Here is an 18,922-nt window from a genome sequence, read left to right as displayed (position 1 = left end):
TCTAATATGCTAAATAAATAAAACCTAAATATACATATTAACTCATTCATACCAAACAATGAATGGTATTTATCTTAAATATATAAAAAACTGTGCTTTGTTGTTCTGTCTGCTGATATGTAGGGATTTTAATTTTTTTTAAGTTTTGTAAGTGCTAGATTTAAAAATCTATTTAATTTATTAAATGGAGACAATTTAGACTAAATAAATAAAAAAACTAAAATAGCTAAATACTGTAAGGCATGTGAATTTAAAATAAATTCTTGCTTTGTACCAAAGGATGTATCTATAAAAAAATTCAACATTAGAGCAAATGGACTGGACTATTTATTTTTTAATCCAATTAAAAACTCCAGTGTCAAAATAAAAGTCCCCCACTATAAAAGATGCATAAACACAAAATGATCCCTAAAATTATGAATTAAAACTGCTGTCTCACAATACCATGTTTAATATCTGGTTTCCAGACAAATGTTTCATTTTTTTATTTTAGGTACATCCTAAAAATAAAAGTACTGTTGTTTTTTTATTTAAAATAATTGTGCATTTACAACAGTAGGCTATTTTCAATAAGTAAACATAATCGGCAAGTTTGTAAATGATTGAGATTATGACCATATATTGTATGATAAATAATAAGAAAATGGAATTGTTGTAACAGGTCTACTTCTACATATATATATATATATATATATATATATATATATATATATATATAAATACACATATACATATATAAATATATATGTATTAAACAAAAGTAGAGTTCCTAAAGCCTTTACACACTGAAATTCCACATCAATTGCTGCATCAGTGTTTGAATTGTCAGTATTGTTTTTTACTAATCTAAACCAGCTATTTACTAATCAATCCATTGCAAAATTTTCTAAGAAACACACAAACAGGAAGCCATGCTGGGAATATGCTAAAATATTACCACCATGTGAGGAACACCACCCTGTAAGCCCCCTTAATTTTGGATCTGGATGGAGTCTCAACTAAGCAGTAAATTATGGGTTCATTTAATTGTGTAAAAAAGCCCCCTGGCATGACATTTTCCTGTGTAGTTAAAGTTTCAGTTTCAGTGAATCATGAGCAGATGCAGCTGTAGAAGCCTCCACCAGGGCCACCAGTAGAAAGAGTGAAATAGTTGAGAAAGTTGAGTCTTACGTTGCAGTCTTCTCCGGGGCGTGTACACACAGGCCTCCACTCACTGATACACTCAGGATACTTCTCAGGTAGTTCCTCTCAGAGTTCCTGTGAAAATGAGAAGGAATTATAAGGAATCAGTGTAATACCTTTAATAAACATGAACATGTTTCACAGACCTGTACACTGTACCATGGTCAATCACATGCAACAGTATCTTCTACTGTATTTCCATACAATTCCAATACTTATTTCTTTACAAAACTAAGCTACACTTAACTGAGCTGTTTTAACCCTGTATAGCCAAATATATTCGTATTGATATTTTGTAATTTGAAACATCTGCAGCATTTGCCTCATATATAAAATTTATAGTCTTGAATTATAGTGTCAGAATAAATATTATATTTAAGATGTATAATGTATATAATTAATAGTCTTAATTCATAATATTATATTAAATATTACAGTAGATTTAAAATTATATTCAAATAATAATACAAATATAGAATAAATTACCTAAAAAGTAATGCATTACTTAAATAAGACAATAATATTTAAACAATTTCTGCTCCTTGGTGGATTATTGGTGCACTGCATGCTCCAGAAAAATAAATACAGATTTCTAAATTTGAAATGATTTGAGAAACCCTTTGAAGTGCAACTTCAAACAGTTTTGTGCCCTGTATGTTAGTGTAAAACTTCTGCTATTATGATCTGTTTTAAAACGATAATCTATAGTATATTAATTAGCCACACGCAATTATTGAATTAAATGTTACTTATATTTTTGCCATTGCTTATATTGTTCTATGTTGTCTAATTCTGTGATGTTTCCTGTTTCATGGTATGCTGTTTCAATGAGTACTTAAGTTTGTGCATTATTTGACATTATCTGACATTATTTGTATACTTGCTTGTTGAATACATAATATAAATAAATAAATAAAACAAACAAACAAACAAACAAAAACAAATAAATAATCTGAGTTTTGGGGAATTGGAGACCTCTCTGGAGAGATTGTGTAATTACACCAAGTATGTGGAAAATGCTTTAATGCACGCTAGTGTAATACATTGTTGTGTTAGTTCTGTGTTTTAACAATACTGTTTTGTAAAATTTGTCTATTTAGGCAATGCTACAAAAAAAAAAAGAACAATTACATCCAACAAACCTACCAGACCACTCTGGTCTTTTAGAGTTAATATAAAAGACGCTGCAGCGAAGGTCTTATCCAGAACACTCATAATATTATTTATAATATTTTCCCTTCCAACTCAGGAATATGACTACTTTCAATTAATCAGAATCTTATGTACTTCTGCTTCAATGATAAACAAGTCAAAAGGTCAAAAACCACTCCGGTTTTAAAGAATTTGAGTTTTCTTTCAACAATTTATATCATATTTAAAGATTTTTAAATGTTACATTAAAACACTTCACTGAAAATGTGCAACTAAAATGCATTTAATACAGATAACAGTGTGTGTGTGTGTGTGTGTGTGTGTGTGTGTGCGCACTGTTTCAGAACAGATCCGTTATTATAAATAGGCTCATCATATCATAATAGGCAAATCATATTTATTTCTTTAAACCCTTTGATATCCGACCCTTATAAATAAACAATATGCAGTTACTAATGGATTAACCCATATTTTTAATTAATGCAATATTTAAATGCAGTGCAGCCGTAAAGCTGCTGTATTTTAGAAACATTCTTCATTTCTTCAGAATGCAGTTCAGTTCCTGTTTATCTTGGTGTGAATAGAACCGGCAGCTGAGGAAGTTATCTGGCCTCAGGCGTTACAGATTAAAGCTGATAAACTGACTGTGGTTTAACACTGCAGTAAGAAGCAACAGGAGAATTATATATATTATTTTGCAATATACACAAACACTAACTAAATACCCAAAACATGCAGAATGTATATATATCAAAATATGTGGGGACACCACTTTTATAGAATACAGTGTTCAGCTATTTAAACAGCACCCACTGCTGACACAGATGTGCAGATGCACATACACAGCATGTCTAGTCCGTGTATAAAAGTACTGCCAATAGAATAGGACTCTCTGGAGCAGATAAACATGAAAAGATTGTCTTCTTTGCTAGCCATGTCCTAGAGGGTTATAAGGCCAAAGATTTGTGACTGAACGCAATCAAAAATACAGTAGAAAGCTGACAGTAGAGACGAGGGAAGGGAATTTCACAATACAATATTATCCCAATACGTTGCCCATGGTAACGAGGATATCACAATGATATGATTTTGTGATACTCGTTATATATCACAAAACAATTCACTATGATATTTCACAGCATCTGTGTTACTGAAGAGGATAAAATACTTCTTAATAAATAAATACCAGGAATTATGGATTTATTATGGATTTATTGTTTCAAACCATTTAACAACCAATAATATTCTTTACTGCAGGTTTACTCTATTCATTTGATTATAGCGCCACCATCATAGAGCGCTTATGTTTCAATAAAAATGTCCATGTTTTACGCCACATATTGATAATGTATCACAAATGAAAACTACAGGATATATATTTTGTCCCACCCCTAGTAAAGATTTTTATTAAACTCTTTTTAATCCTTATATTGCTTTTTTCATACCCTTTATATACATGTCCATATATGTAAAAAAATTGTATTTGTGACATTAAGCTTCAAAAACCATACCGTTTTCATTTCTAATTTCTATATATATATGATTAAATGATGTAAACATAAAAGGTATTTTCCAAAACTATCAGTGTGGATAGTGTGCAAAATAGTTTATGTGCCACTTTATGTGAACTAAAACATTTAGGAAAAAAGATATTGACGAAATTTTCCATTGAAATTCAGTCAGCCCCGGTTCTATATCAATGGAGCAAGAGATCTTCTTTAATTAAATGCACTTTACCCTTTTTTTTAGATTTTTTTTTAATTTATATAAAAATTCTGAAAACCATGTATCATTTTTGTTCCACTTCACACTTATGCTTAAGCACTTTGTGTTTGTCTATCACTTCTCACTAGCTCAATAAAATGCTTTTACATTTTAGGCTGTAAGGTGAAAAAATGTGAAAAAAAGTTCAAGGGGTATGAATACTTTTGCAAGCCACTGTATATAAAATAAGTATAGTATGATTTAGCAGATGTAAATTAAAGAGATAAAAAATATACCTTAATAGGTTCCAAATCTGGACCACAAAACCACATCTGGGCCATCATTTCAAGCAGTTTGTAGGCCACTAACTAGTAAAAGCCACACGCAGCTTATTAAAATGTAACAGGTAGTGGCCTTCATGAGAATATTATCACTGCAAAATTACAAATTGTCAATGCTTAAAGCTATAAACTTTATTTGTTCCGACTTTGATCTGTGTTTAAGCAGAGGCATCAATATCAGTGACTCAATGACTAAGCTGTTCTTAAGAAGAAATTTCTTCTTAAAACTAACATATACAGCTTTTACAAAGATTGTGCAAACATTTACTAAGGCTTTCTTATTTGAAATGTATTCATTTTTAAGACGACAATACTTTTGAGACCTTTTGGCCCAATCTCATTTCAGCCCTTGGCTCTAGCATTAACCCTACCCCTCTGTTTTGCGTGTGCACGCTAAGGGGTAGGGGTCTCCTGATTCTTGTTAGGCTGGAGGGGTAGGTTAGGGGAAGGGATAGGGCTTGTTAGCCCTTCATATGTTTTTTTTAGATGCACACTTCAAACCGAGGGCTATCAGAATCACTTGTAATAAACCCACAAATGTAATTATTTTCCTTGTTAAAAGTGGCGATTAGCACTATATTACCATAGTTTAAAGTGTAGTTTAGATGTTTTAAAAATAAGAGTAGTAGTAGTTTGTCTCAGTAGTTAACTTTCCTGTTCCACCTTAAATGGTGCAACGGACAGCAGGAGCTGCAGCATTTAAGGCGGAACAGAAAATAATAAATAATAATAATATAAAATTAAATTAAATAAAAGCTAATTTTAGCTACCCTTCACAGATAAATGAGGAAATGGACAATAATAATTAATTTAATCTTGCTACTGCTTTATTAATAAATAAATAAATTAATACATTTAATTTATAAATTTACATTACATTTGAAGATTTTGAAATGTTCAATTAAAACCCTTTACTCAAGATGTGTATCTAAGGCTATGTTCAACATTACCAGGCTGAAGTGACTCAAATCTGATTTTTTGCTCAATGTGGCACAGGTCAGATTTTTTCATGGCTGTGTGAACGTGCGAAATCCGATTTTAGTCAGTCACTTTCATATGTGGTCCTAAATCAGATACATATCCAATCCATGGACATGCGACATGAATGTGAACAGCTAGCTAGCTAACTTTCCTGTTCCACCTTAAATGGTGCAACAGACAGCAGGGGCTGCAGCATTTAAGGCGGAACAGAAAATTAATATAAATTTATGTTAAATAAAAGCTCCCCTTTCACAGATAAATTAGGAAATGGACATTAATAATTAATTTCTGCACCACCTGCCTCCTTTCTGAAGACATATAATAAAATAACTAGTTAACCAGCAGCAGCACTGAACTTTAGTGCTCCTGATGATGTATTGGGTGTTTGAAGGGTTGGCCAAAATCTTAGTGAAAGGATTTTACCCCATCATCATCTAACTCTGTTCCAAATAGAAGGGTTAGACTCAAAAACAAGGGGTAGGGGTAAGTGGTAGGGCCAAAGGGGTAAAATAGGATTGGGCCTTAATTTCTGCTGTCCGATGAGAAACATGTATCTCTATTTCTGTTAGTTTATAGTTTTCTCCATCATTTTAATCCAGTAGCTGCTCTAGTCTGCACAGTGTTGCCAGTATTTCTAGATGAATGGACCAACAAATGTGCTCTAAAATGACTTAATTAACACTTACTTTACACTGACTTACATTCAAATTTTAGATATTTTTGGTCTTCTGGTAACCCTTTAATTTAATCTGTTGTGGTTCAAACAATTGTGCATTTCTGCAACTTATTTAAAAAGGATGCATAAACAAGTGCAATACAATGTGGACCTCTAATTAAACATTAAGAGACCACCTCAGTTTCTGAATCAGTTTCTCTGATTTTGCTATTTATAGGTTTTTGTTTGAGTAAAATGAACATTGTTGTTTTATTCTATAAACTACAGGCAACATTTCTCCCAAATTCCAAATAAAAATAGTTATTTAGAGCATTTATTTGCAGAAAATGAGAAATGGCTGAAATAACAAAAAAGATGCAGAGCTTTCAGACCTCAAATAATGCAAAGAAAACAAGTTCATATTCATAAAGTTTTAAGAGTTCAGAAAACAATATTTGGTGGAATAACCCTGGTTTTTAATCACAGTTTTCATGCATCTTGGCATCATGTTCTCCTCCACCAGTCTTACACACTGCTTTTGGATAACTGTATGCTGCTTCACTCCTGGTGCAAAATTTCAAGCAGTTCAGTTTGGTTTGATGGCTTGTGATCATCCATCTTCCTCTTGATTATATTCCAGATTTTTTTTTTTAATATTATTATTAGGAAAAATCAAAGAAACTCAACATTTTTCGGTGGTCTCTTATTTTTTTCCAGAGCTGTATACACTAGAGTTGCACGGTGTACCGAAGGTTCGATTCTTTTTCGATACTACGTCATCACAAACGATTCGGTTCTTTAGCGTTCGATGCTTTCGATACTGTATATAGCCCAGTCACTAGCTTCAAATGAGTCAAATTAGTAGGCGCGATTTGATTCAGTTCATAAGAAAACTGATTCACACCGCAGCAGTCGGTGTGGCAGGATTCAGATAAACTTAGTGTTCTGAACAAATGAATCGATTCACGCGCAAGCCAGCAGAGCAGCAGCGAGTGTAGAATGGCGACGGCTAAAATAACAGATGTCTCTCATCCGCGACTTGTGGACAAAACGGGCGCGAGGAGTGAAGTGTGGGAAAATAGTCTGAGATGTAGGCATCTGTTTTTTATTGATATTTTTATTTTTAAATAAAATAACGAAAATAACGAAAACTGAAAGTGAAACTAAACTACTTTATTTATTAGCGCTGTTTTCACTCCCGCAGTTGTACAGCGGGGGGTGTTGTGCCGATTCTGTCCGCGAAGCGGGAGTCGGATTCAGTAGCGGATTCGGCACAAGCGCGGCGGCACCTCGCGGTCCGCGGTGTTAGTTGTAAGCGCTCGCGCTAGCCGCAAAATACGACAGAAAACACTGAGGGAGACTTATGTGTGGGACTAGAATATGAGCACGAGGAGATAAAAGAGAACCTTTACCTGTGAGTAGCTCACATCAGAACACGCAAATCTCTCTCTCTCTCACTCTCGCTGTGTCTCTTTCTCTGTTTCTCTCTCTCTCGCACGTGAACGCCTCCGCGTTTGACCTGCAGCACTGTGTTTAGCTGTTCTTAAAAATCATTTTAATTAAATAATAGTTCTATGCTTCTATGTTACAGTGTTATTTAACATAATAGCAGACAAGCACCCTGATCTCTACAAAGAGCTGAGAAGTCGACAGGTTAGTGGAGTTAGTCAAGATACACTCTGTCTGTAGCTTTACTAAGATTTACTAGCGACTGCTTATTAAAAACGGTAAACGGTTGATTAATAAAACGGAGCAGTGAGTGTTAAAATGAACATAACATTGTAATGTTCTTCTGTCTCTTTATTTTCCTTATTCAGAACTTAACTTCTGCCCGCCCGTCAGGTTCACATAGTCAGGCTACCATTACCTCTGGTTTTAGTTTTAGTTTTTAGGAAGTGTTTAGATAATTATGTTATAGTTAAGGTTATAATAACGAAACTTGTTTTTTGTTCAAATGTTTCATTTTAGAATAAAAACGTTTGCACCTATTGTTCAGTGTTCAATCCAGTTCAGTCAAAAATAAACATTTTATGTTCAGATATTTTTATTGTTTTTTTTTTCTTCCAAGTATCGTTTTGGTATCGAGAATCGTGATACTACAGTTGGTATCGGTATCAAAGTCAAAATTTTGGTATCGTGACAACCCTAGTATACACGGAGCTAAACTTTAACTTGGAGAACTAATAGAAAATTGCTAAATCACTGGAACGTTTTCACAACTTTTCATAATGTTATGACACACTATTAAATTGCTGTATAATTTTACTGGGCTTTCTCAAGAAGACATTTCTCAAATACATTCTCAGGTAGACACTACAGAATGAGACTTGTTGCTTTTAAGAAAGGGGTTTAAATTCCATGAAGGTGAATCCAGTACAGTATATGAGAATGGTATGAATGATACGACAGAAAAGGAGATGTTTGGGATGGGTGTGTTCACTCTTTTTCCACAGAAGCTTTGTGTTTAGGTATTTCTAAAGAATCATGGAGGTAAAGCCTAACAGCACGGTTAGTGCACTTCATGCTTATGAGATGTGTACACTGTAGAGACAGACAAGCTGACTGCTAAGAAGTAGGGCTAGGCGATAGTGGCAGGAGTCTAAAAAGCTGCCACTATGATCGGGAGATTGCGAATCCTGGTCATGCAGCTTGCCATCAGCTGCCGGAGCCCTGAGAGAGCACAATTGGCCTTGCTCTCTCTGGGTGGGTGGATGGCGCTTTCTCCCCTCATCACTCCTAGGGTGATGTTGATCAGCACAAGGCATCTGTGAGCTGATGTATCAGAACCGAGTCGCTGCGCTTTCCTCCGAGTGCGATGTGATGCAACTCGTCTAGTCGTCACCCTTTTATATATTACTAGTGATGTGGGATATACAGCTGAGTAGCTGCTGAATGGGTGGGACAATTACCTAGCTAAATTGAGGGATAAATAGAAAAAAATTCTGTAATATTATACCTGCTATTCAGGTAATCTGCAGTTCCAAAAAAATGTGCATGTGTAATGTTTGCCTGAAAATGGTTTAGTATCTGATGTCTGATGTTTGGGATGTCTCTTAAAAGAACACAGCATTGTGCAAATTATAATTTTCTCTTTTATTTCACCATATTAAACAACATAATTCAATAGAGATTGTGTTAGTTTGAGTCAGAAAACTACCACAACGACTGCAACTGATTTATTTGTATTATTTGAAATATATATATATTAAGTAAAGGTGTAAAGTTGGATATTTATTATTTAAATATACAGAATGCTTTGTTTTGTGTTACAAAGAAACACTGATTCTATACAAAGTTATACTTTGTTAAAGTATTTTTTAATTACTTAAATCATATTGTATATCGCAAGTTCTCTTGCGCATATCAAACTTTTTGTTTTTAGTCACATCACCCACCACTACTACTAAGCTAGTGTTTCATTGATTTTTGAAGTTGGATGACCGAGTTCCAGTGTTCCAGTTAAGCATTCAGATATTAGCATTGTTAGCATTGTCCCAGGTTAGCATTGTTAGCAATACCAGTTTATAAAGACTTTTTTACAGTAATGTGCACATCCAAAAACAGTGTAAGCATGTCTACAGATGGAAGTTGAACTGTACTGTGTCTATGACGGATTTAATGAGACTTAAATAGCTGATAAACTGTTTAATAACACTGCTTTTACTACAGTAGATGGCCTGTAGGGTCATGCCAGTTAAAATGTCATTATTGGAACCAGAAAATTTCAACATCAGATATTAAATGGAAAACAGCATTACTTCGTAGCCTAGGGGTCGTTCTTTCTAAACAACCAGAAGCACACCTGACTCTACTTGTTTAATCTGCTGATTAGCTTACTGATCACAGCTGATCACGTGTTTCTGATTCCCTGGAATCAAAACCTGCAGCCTTAGATATTTTATCAACCCTGTACAAGACCAGGGTCATGTGGTGGAACAGATGGACAGACGCCAGACCGAGTTGGTTGGACTGGTTCTTAACTGTGACACTTGTAGTTCACACCCACTCACATACCACTGGGGACAGGCCTTTGACCCACAGTGTGTCTCTATTACTTATACCAAGCTTTTAACAGGAAAGCTGCCCTGAGGGCTGCCCTAAAAATCCTGTAGTGGTTCTATAGCTTTTTGTAGCCTTTAAGTTTAAATAACACACCAAATTTACTACAATTGTTCCCTCGAACCACCACAGGGGGCAATAATTATTATTTTTTCCCCACTATATATTAACAAAACCTTTCACACTGATTAATGATGCCCAACTGAGTGAGTTTCCTTACTACTGTGGAAATTCTATAGCTTTCTGTAGCCTTTAAATAAAAAAAAACACACTAAATTTTCCAGGCCTGTTCCCTCAAACAACCACAGTGGCAGTAATTTACATTATTACCCCTATATATTACCAGAAACTGTCACACTGTTTAACGATGCCCGACTGAGTAAGTTTGACTGGTTCTTGATACCCACTTACCTACCATCAGAGTCAGGTCTTCCTACTTACATTAAGATTTCTACTAAAAAGCTGCCCTGAGTGCTGCCTTAAACAAACCTGTGGAGTTTCTGTAGCTTTTTGTAGCCTTTACTCTAAAATAACACACCAAATTTATCACAACTGTTTCCTCGACCAACCAGAGGAGGCACTAATTTGCATTTTTACCCCTATATTTTACCAAAAACTGTCACACTGATTAACAATACCCAACTGAGTGAATTTGATTGGTTCAGGAAAGCTGCCCCGAGGACTGCCCCAAACAAGCCTGTGAAGGTTCTATAGCTTTTTATAGCCTTTACTCTAAAATAACACTCCAAATTTACCACAAATGTTTCCACAACCAACCACAGAGGGCAGTAATTTACATTTTTTACTCCTATATACAGCTCTGGAAAAAATTAAGAGATTGTTTCCTTTTTTTGAATTAGTTCCTCTGATTTTGCTATTTATTGGTTTATGTTTAAGTAAAATAAACATTGTTGTTTTATTCTATAAACTACGTACAACAATTCTCCGAAATTCCAAATAAAAATTTTGTCATTTAGAGCATTTATTTGCAGAAAATGAAAGTGGCTAAAATAACAAAAAAGATGCAGAGCTTTTTACCATGTCTGTTCCCCCACCAAACAGGCAGTAATTTACATTTAATTTACACTTAATACAGCCCCAACTTGACTGGGAGGCTTACTCAGACATTCTATAATCCCTGTATGCAGATCAGGCTACTGGGGAAGAACTTATACTAGCAGATAAATGCCAAACTGAATGAGTTGGACTGGTTCTTAACCCTGACACTTGTAGTTTACACCTACTAACATACCACCAGGTACAGCCCCTACCACTTACATCAAGATTTCCACAGGAAAGCTGTCCTGAGGGCTGCTCCAAACAGGTTTATGTACTTTATTTGGCTTTTTGTAGCCAAGAGCTGTACATTAAAACATCACTGCAGACTTACCACACCTGTTTCCTCAACCCCCCACAGGAGGCAGTAATTTACTTTTCTTTTTCTACATTCATGACCAAAACCTGTCACACTGTATTCAGACACAACTTGACTGGGCCACTGAGAGAGCTCAAATTTAACCCTTTACCCGCCAGACACTTTTAAACAGTGAATTTTTAAGCTATACACAGAAGATTATGGCTAATAGATCATGTATAATAGAGAATTATACTATTGTACTAAAGAAAATAATTCCACAGATTTTTCATATGTTCTGCATGATCAAATCATTAACCAATAGTTATTTACAATGTGTAATGTGGAAAAATGTGAAGTTTTAGAATAAGTCAGAAGAGTTTAATGCCTGTAAAAGCTACATCACAAAGTTTTTACACAAAACGATCACAAATATGCTGCCTAGTTCTACAAAAATAGGATTGTTGCCTTGAGGGCTGCTCCAAATAGGCCTATGGGTTTCTATGGCTTTTTGTAGACAAAATCTGTACACACCAAATTTAACATATCAGTTCCCTCAACCCACCACAGGAGGCAGTAATTTACATTTTTTTCTCATATATTACCGAAACCTGTCACACTGAATACAGACGCAACTTGACTGTTAGGTCACTGAGAGAGAGAGAGAGAGAGAGAGAGAGAGAGAGAGAGAGAGAGAGAGAGAGAGAGAGAGAGAGAGAGAGAGAGAGAGAGAGAGAGAGAGAGAGAGAGAGAGAGAGAGAGAGAGAGAGAGAGAGAGAGAGAGAGAGAGCTTCATTTTAACCATACACTTTTAGGCAGTAAACTTTAAAGTTATACACATACGTTTATGGATTAAGTAATATTAACGATTAACATTAATATTAAGTAATAAATAATTAGATTAGATTTTTCATATGTTCTGCATGATCAGATCATTAACTTATAGTTATTTACAGTGTGTTATGTGGGAAAATGTGTTTTTTTAGAATCAGTCAGAAGAGTTTAATGTCTCTAACAGCTACATCAAAGTTTTTGCACAGAAATATAAAAAATATGCTGCCTAATTTTAATAAAAACAGGACTGCTGCCCTGTGGGCTGCTTCACATAGGCCTACTGGGTTTCTTTAGCTTTTTGTAGGCAAAATCTGTAAAATTTACCATATACATTTCCTCAAACCACCACAGGAGGCAGTAATTTACATTTTTTATGTTACCAAAATCTGTCACACTGTATTCAGACACAACTTGACTGTTAGGCCAATGAAAGAGCATTTTAAAGCTATACACAGAAGATTATGGCTAATAGATCATGTATAATAGAGAATTATACTATTGTACTAAAGAAAATTCCACTGATTTTTCATATGTTCTGCATGATCAAATCATTAACCAATAGTTATCTACAATGTTTAATGTAGAAAAATGTGAAGTTTTAGAATAGTTTAATTTTTAAGTTTAAGTTTTAGAAGAGTTTAATGCCTGTAAAAGCTACATCACAAAGTTTTTACACAAAACGATCACAAATATGCTGCCTAGTTTTACAAAAATAGGATTGTTGACTTGAGGGCTGCTCCAAATAGGCCTATGGGTTTCTATGGCTTTTTGTTGACAAAAGCTGTACACACCAAATTTACCATATCAGTTATCTCAACCCACCACAGAAGGCAGTAATTTAACAGCTACATCAAAGTTTCTGCACAGAAATATAAAAAAAAATATGCTGCCTAATTTTAATAAAAACAGGATTACTGCCCTGCAAAATCTGTACACTGAAACAACACACCAAATTTATCATATAAATTTCCTCAAACCACCACAGGAGGCAGTAATTTACATTTTTTTTCACATATATTACCAAATCCTATCAACATGTATTTAGACACAACCTGACTGTTAGGCCACTGAGAGAGCTCAAATTTAACCCTTTAAATGCCAGACACTTTTAGGCAGTGAATTTAAAAGCTAACTTTAAAACACAGTTTTGGATAATAGATGATATAAAAGAGAATTATGCTTAAGACATTTTTTTAAATAATTCCACAGATTTTTCAGATGTTCTGCATAGTCAGATCATAAACTAAAAGTATTTTACAGGTTGTTCTGTGGAATAATGAAGTTTTAGAATTAGTCAGAAGTTGGTTATAAGAGTTTAATGCCTCTAAAAGCTACATCACAATGTTTTTACACAAAATGATCACAAATTTGCTGCCTAATTTTATAAAAATGGCTTCTCCAAATTAGGCCTATAGGGTTTCTATTGCTTTTTGGAGCCAAAATCTGTACACTGAAACAACACACCAAATTTACCATATCAGTTCCCTCAACCCACCACAGGAGGCAGTAATTTACATTTTTCTTATATATTACCAAAACCTGTCACACTGAATACAGACACAACTTGCCTGTTAGGCCACTGAGAGAGCTTAAATTTAACCCTTTACATGCCAGACACATTTAGGTAGTGCATTTTAAAACTATACACAGCTGTTTATGGATAATACATCATATAAAATAACAAAAACTGACTGTTACCTCAAATTTAAGAGCATTTTACTTCTTAAAACATTTATTTAGTTTAATTTATTTAGGAATGATTTTGCATTTTTCACATTTGTATATTATGTACAACATTAACTTGCTATTTTTTAATTGGGTTAACCCTTTCATTCCATCTAATACGCTTCAAACTACATTTGTGCATTTGTGGAGCTTATTTCCAATAAATGCATGAAAAAGTGCATTACTCTGTGTGTTTATAATGAAACTGGAGAATAATCTAAAAACATTTTTATAGAGAAAATGTGCTAAATTATATTTGTAAGCACTTATTTTAGTTTCAGGATTGTTTTAGAGCCTTTTAATAATGCTTATGACATTAACGGGCAATTAAAGGGTTAAATGGGATGACTTGTGATTTATTTATTTATTTGATAACTATATATACATACTGAAAATTAAATGTATATCTCTAAAAGTGATTATACATCCACATAAACAAAAATAAAAAGTACTTTCACTACATTCTCATATTGTAACTGACTTTAAGGCACTTTAAACCTTTTTGGGAGGGGCTAGTGAAGTGTGGACACACCCCTTTTGGTTAATAAGGCATTGTAATGAAAAAATAGCCCTTGTTTATAATACTTCCAGCTCATTTGAGCGACCAGAACTCAAAAACAGTGGCCCTGGTGATAAGAATCGTTGTCAGATAGTCTTTGTTTACCCTGTAATCAAAGTGTTAAACGGTTAAACGGGATCTGTCTCTGCCTCTTCTCACTTTCTACACCACTGATCCTTCCACAGAAAGGGAAACCTTAGGTTTGAGGCTTCTGGTCTGTGTAAACAGTGAGATTAGGCCACAGCACAGTGTCCTACTTGATTGGGAACTTCTTGAATATGTGTTAATTATACATTTTATTAATTAATTATGAGTTTTAAGCATAATTATAAGCATTTTCATATCATAAGGCCTTGAAAACTTGGTATACACAGCAGAATGGGGCTCAACTCAGGAAGTAGGCAACTTCAGCTGTGTTCACTCTACTAAGGAGCGGCCATCTTTAAATCTCACTGTCAATACACACAGAAGGCAGTTAATCTGGTCAATTTGACTAACAAAATGGCACAAAACCAAACTAGACATGATGATTTGCATAGATATATTTACTCTGAAGGCCTTTCCTTCTCCATACATCACTTTTATAACCGTTTCCTCTCTTTCTTTCACAGAGAACATAGCCTGCTTGCTAATCCTGGCACTCCTCTCTGGACAGAAGCCCTCAGACCAAGCAATAACAGCTGAAAAACTGCTTCCTACAGCCACAAAACAACAATGCAACCCCCTTTCCTGTGTTTATCTACAAAAGTAAGTAGCACAAAGGGTCCACATCCCTTTTACAGCAGATCACAATCAAGCCCCAGCCTGGTCAGGGCAGTTAGAGCTCCCCCTAGCAGCCATTGCACAGCCCTATATGTATGCTGATCTTCAAATCCCCATTTCAACCCAATAAATACCCAATATGCCACCTCTAAACATGCATCCTGTGGCATGGATGTAATCCACAGTGCCTCACAATGTAGCCCATCCATCCACTGGCAGCCTAGCCATTGGGCATCCCAGTCCTTTCTTACCTTTTCAGAGAGCTACCTCCCTCTCCAAATTCCCAATCCGACTGTACTTCTTCTTCCCAGCAATCCCTGCAACACAGGCCACTTCCATGTCAGCTCTCAAAGCAGGGGTGTTCATATTGGACCATACCATTTAAGAGCCCTCCAGAAGGCCCTGATACGTCCAAAAGGGCCCAACAGGCACCACACATGCACAAGCCTCCACTTGCTACAGTCAAATGGTATGCACACAGCCTTTTAGACACCAGCCCCCTCCTCATGCTGCACACGTCCTCCCCTAGTCATATTCAAATATTCCAGCCTTCCAACAGCCACACAGCCTATACAGAAAGGCAACTGTGACTCTGGAGACAGCTGGATGCGCACAGAGTCTCCAAAGAGCTTTTGTGAGGGTGCCAGACACTGACACTTGCCCCAAAAGGTCAGAATCTATTAAAGGAAGCTATTCTGAGTTACTTCTGTGCTAATTCAGCAGGAATAAACCAAATAAATGAAGAAATAAAGGCAGGGAATTATGAGAAATTCAGTGGGAGTGGCAGAGGTGAGGGAACCGAAGCACCTGTCCAAAGGTGCAGGTGCATCCAAATAGGAAGATACATTTCTAAAGCCCTGAATCAGAGCACTAAAAACTCTTCCTCATATCCTAAAATATACTTTATTGTTAGTATTTATATAATAATTCAAAAATAAGGACTGACCTTTGCCAAATTGTAGTGTTTTTATGTGTATTTTAAGTTTTAAATTTTAAATGCAATAAAAAAAAGTATTGCTATGGCTCATTGGAGTGCAAGGCTCTCCAAGCCTTTTAAAAACAAATTACACAATGTAAAACTACATCAGTTGTATTTAAAATAAGAATATACTAATTTTAAAGTACAAAAAATAGAATACCAAATGCAGAGCTTTATTATGCTCAGTACATCAGCAATAAGTGCAGGTAGTTTGGCTAGTTTGGCTAGTTAGCTCAGAGTGGTCATATTGCATCCAACAACAGAAAATTGTTGCATTTAAAGCTACTGGGGAAAAAAAGTTGCTATCTTAATAGCTAAGGGGAGATTAAAACAATAAAGTATAGTTTTTCTTGACAAAAACAAAAATTTTCCAGATTTTAATGTTAAATTTTAGGCAATAGAGCCATAAAAATATATATATTTAACACACAGCATATCCAGCTTAACATGCTAGCAGGCTAGCACATGTGTATTGCTGTTTTAAGTTTAGTTGTTTTTTAGTGGCTCATTGAAATACACACTCCAAGTCTAGTGCAACCAAACTTATACAATGTAAACCCATATTAAACGTATAATAAAAGCAATATCAAATAAAACACCAAATAGCAGAGCTTTATTAGGCTTCAGACATAGGAGCAGGTAATCTAGCTATTTTATGGTGATCCTATACACCTGCCTATCCACCGCAACAGCTAAGGGGAACTCATTAATATGCTATTTTGCTTTTAAGAAATGATAATTTTTCAGCCACTCAACACACAGCATACCCATGAAAAAACATATCAACCATATTTAAAAAATAATATACTAAATAATTGAGCTTCAATAAGCAGCATATATATATATATATATATATATATATATATATATATATATATATATATATATATATATATATATATATATAAAGAAGAGAAGGTAGTTTAGCAAACTCAAGCAGTAAACTTACATATCAACCTCACATTAATATGATATTTTGCTTCATAAATTGTCTTTTTTCCAGCTTTCAATATTCAATTTTTTCAACAGAGCTAGACAAAATAGCCTAGTCACTTACCACACAAAATATCCAGCTCAAGCCTTGTTAAATCTAATTAGATCATATAAATCACATTAAATGCATTTAAAGATACAAAAATACCAAATAATATAACTTCATATTATCAGCAAACCTGCCTAGTCATCTCAATAGCTGAGAGAATATCCTTTTTTCAGATTTCAATGTTTAATTTTAGGCTACAGAAGTAGACAAATATTGAATGTATTTAAAGATACCAATATATAAGCTTAGTACTTATATAGAAATGAGAGCAGGTAGTTTAGCTAGCTCAGGGGATCCTATGTTAACAGTAAACCCGCATAGTTATCTCAATAGCTAAGGGAATACCACTAATATGCTATTTTTACTTTTTGTCCGCAAGTTTCAATGTTTAATACTAGACCATAGAGCTAGAATAATGAGCCTAACCACTCAACACACAACATATCCATCTTAAAACATTATTAAATTAATTTAACAGATTAGTAGTAAACCTGCCTATTCACCTCAATAGCTAAGGGGATATCCTTACTGGCAATTACTTACTTATATTGCAACTATATATCTTTTCAGGTTATACTGTTTAATTTCAGACCACTGAAGTAGACGAATGAGACTAGCAATGTAAGCCATATTAAATGTATTTATAAAGCTTTATTAGGCTCAGTACTCTGTAGAATAAGAGCATGTAGCTTAACTAAGTTATGGTGCTTCTTTAAGGTCACTACTTAGCTGACTCAGGGTGGTGCTATATTAGCATTGGATCATTCTCCCATTTGCTTATGTTAAATTCTAGGCTACACAGCTAGACAAATTAACCTAGCCACTCAACACACAACATATCCAGCTCAAGCTTTGTAAAACCATATTAAATTAATTTAACAGATACCAAAATTCCAAATAATAGAGCTTTGTTAAGCTGAGTACTTATATAGGAATAAGAGCAGGTAACTTAGCTTAACTAAGTCAGGGTGGTCCTATATTTGAGAAGAAAAAAAAAACTCCCTGTCCATTTCTATAATTAAAGGGATATTATTAATATGCTATTTACTTCTAAGAAGTGGCCGTTTTTACATTTCTAGGCTACAGAACTACATTACATGTATTTTAAGATTCAAAAATACCAAATAATAGTAAATCTGCCTATCCACCTCAGTATCTAAGGGGATATCATTACTTGCAAGAAAGTATCCTTTTTTTCAGGTTTCAATCTTTATGTTTAAGCCACAGAGCAAGACAAACGAGCCTAGCCATGTAAAACCATATTAAATGTATTTACCAATAACAAAATACAAATTAAAAAGCTTCATTAAGCTCAGTACTCAGAAGAAATAAGAGCAGGTAGCTTAATTAACTTAAATATCTAGGGGTATATTATTAATATGCTCTTTTACTTCCAAGAAGTGACCATTTTTCACATTTCTGGGCTACAAATCGAGAAAAATAAGCCTAGCCACTCAACACACAGCATATCCAGCTTAGCATATGGTAGACTCCTTGTATATTTGATGGCATGGTAAAAATAAGACCACAAAGCTGGAAAATCAGCTTTTGTCTACGTTTAAAACATAAAAAACAGCAAGCCCACCACCCAAA

General features: G+C 34.6%; 1 protein-coding gene across 1 annotated transcript in view; it reads right to left on the bottom strand.

Moving 5' to 3' along the window:
- The window catches only part of rpz (rapunzel), a 29,474-nt gene extending 13,786 nt beyond the window's left edge, over nucleotides 1-15,688 (bottom strand). The window contains exons 1-2 of the mRNA XM_007242156.4: nucleotides 15,560-15,688; nucleotides 1,171-1,257 (exon numbers count right to left, since the gene is read on the bottom strand). The gene's annotated coding sequence lies outside the window, so the exon portion shown is untranslated. The remainder of the gene's footprint in view (nucleotides 1-1,170; nucleotides 1,258-15,559) is intronic.
- Between the last annotated feature and the right edge of the window lie 3,234 nt (nucleotides 15,689-18,922).

Source organism: Astyanax mexicanus, chromosome 1 (genome assembly GCF_023375975.1).
Source record: "Astyanax mexicanus isolate ESR-SI-001 chromosome 1, AstMex3_surface, whole genome shotgun sequence".
In the NCBI taxonomy this organism is placed as follows: Eukaryota; Metazoa; Chordata; class Actinopteri; order Characiformes; family Acestrorhamphidae; genus Astyanax; species Astyanax mexicanus.
This window is presented reverse-complemented; position numbering and strand designations above follow the sequence as displayed.